The sequence below is a fragment of the Palaemon carinicauda genome, chromosome 23, assembly GCF_036898095.1.
Source record: "Palaemon carinicauda isolate YSFRI2023 chromosome 23, ASM3689809v2, whole genome shotgun sequence".
NCBI classification, from domain to species: Eukaryota; Metazoa; Arthropoda; class Malacostraca; order Decapoda; family Palaemonidae; genus Palaemon; species Palaemon carinicauda.
Window position 1 is genome coordinate 16969476 of NC_090747.1, and position 2421 is coordinate 16971896.

Sequence of the window (2421 nt, forward strand, 5' to 3'; positions counted from 1 at the left end):
TTATGAGAAAACCACCATTTTTGTTATACAAATATAAGAAAGACTACCAAACTCCTTTTTAGATCACGTAAAGTCTCTTGAGCAATCGCATGGCTATTTGGGGGTAACAAATTAATGAGCATAATAACTGTATAAGATTATTACATGCCAAATAAAGATAGGTTCGGAAGTGTATATTGAAAATAATTGTCTCCCCGATAATTAGGGGACCTCAGATTATTGAAAGTTTTAAGGAATATGATACAAAAACATTTGATAAAGTTAGGAGTAATATTGATAAAGAATCAATATAGGCTGATAGATGAATCAACTTTTACAAATGTACTAAATTATTGGCAAGATTAATAATATAATGAGGGTAGTAGAATAAAAAAAAAAAATCTTTTATAGGCACTGCATTGGCTGTTACTGGGTGTAAGAAAAAAAAACAACATTTTAATTCTAAATGATAGACTGCATAAAATAGAAGCTGGAAAAAAGTTGAATTGAAAAAATATGTTAAACAAGTCAACCTGAACAAACCTGATAAAATTAAAGAATAAGATAATATTGAAACAATTCAATGTGTAAAATGTAAAATAGGGAACATCGGAACGTTGTTTGTTTAAAAGTTATTTCAAGTTCAGTCATTATTACACAGAAAATAATGACATTCCTTGCACCCTTTCCCTTTATAAATTGAAATGAAACAGTAAGTGTGGAGAACGCATGAACTTTAATATTGGTATTGATATAAATAAACAATTAATCTTCCTCTGAAAGAAGGGGAGATAGAAAGTGATACTATTAAAATAGATTGTCAATGATTTTTTTATGTTTACATGGATTGCTGAATAATAACATTGAGATGTTGGATTTTTGTAATTTGAATGCTAGGATCTGCTTTTAAAGTCATTGAAATAGAGAGGTGGAGTTATCGTTTATGTGAATCAAACAGAAATACCTAAAGATATCAGAAATGGTATAACTGAGGTTTAATTATCCATAAAGTGTCTTTACTATGCTCCAAGTGTGTTTCTTCATTATGCGATAATTAACGTCTTGATTATAAAGAATTGTGGAACTAAAGTATACAACTAAATTTGGGCATTTACAGGTAGTAGAAATTAAATGTTTTTTACTGATTATACAGTGTTAAATAAACAAGAATTAGAATCATTTTCAAAGAAGTTTAATGTGTTTCTCATAATGATTGTTAGCAAATCGAACAGAATGAGTGATCTAATATTGATTATTATAGGGAAGACAGTAAACTAATATTTTTTCCATGCTAATATACAGTGGATGAGTATGGTTTACACAGGAAACAGGATGCATGGCCATATGGTGTCATTAATATTTCAATTTCTTGAATTAAGGAAGAAAGAGTCAGTGGTGAATTATATTGATTTTGTGAACATGCATGTTGAGAGAGACACGCAAATTAGTAGAGAGAGAGAGAGAGATTAAAACCAATGTGGTTAGGTATGATATTTGGGTTTTGTAAAGCAAGGGATTTTGTAAAGTAACATCCTATTTCCAAATGAAGAAATCCAAACGTCACAGAGGTTGTTGATATATATATATGTATATATATATATATATATATATATATATATATATATATATATATATATATATATATATATATATATATAAATAACTGAAAACGCAACACACTTGTAGATGTCGGAGAAAGGAAAAGATGACATAAGGTCTAGACTTTATTTGGTCTTACAAACGCAAGGTAGTCAAGATCTAATTGTGCTGGACGGAAGAGAAATCAACGTGTACAGTAAGGCCAAGCGACAATGGAATTGTGAGACAATGTAATGTGACTCACTACAGCCTATGGACAAGCCGCCATATTGGAACACACCCCAAACACAAACCGTATAAAAGAAGGAAAATTTGGAGTAAGATGTTAGTCCAGTCCAACAGCATCAGTTATCAGCTAAGCAAGATCTACCTGATCTCTTAGGACCCACCCCTTTGGGGTCAGGTGTTCGCCTACTCACATTCGTCTCCCCAATAATGGGCAGATAAACACCAAACAACACAGTCAACCGATTTTGAAATTGTCGCCATCCAGACATGGTATAAAAGAAACCTTTGAAGAGGACAGGAGATTGTCTGATTCCCGCCAACATTCTACAATAAGAGAGAAAGTCGACAGCAGAAGATGGAATAGCAACATTGGGTCCTTTAGGGAGGAACACAGTCGAAGGGCTTACCATTCCAGGAAAACAGTTGTGCATCCTTCCCCACCGACTCAGTAAACATTTTATTGCTAAATTTCCTACGCAGTATTTGTACTAGTAAAGTAATGAAACTACACGGTACTATTCATTCTCTATGAATCTTGGGAGTAACTAATGATTTGAAAGTTTTCTACCCTAAACAAGTAAGTAATTCTTTTTTCTTTGAAATTTTTTTGAAAAG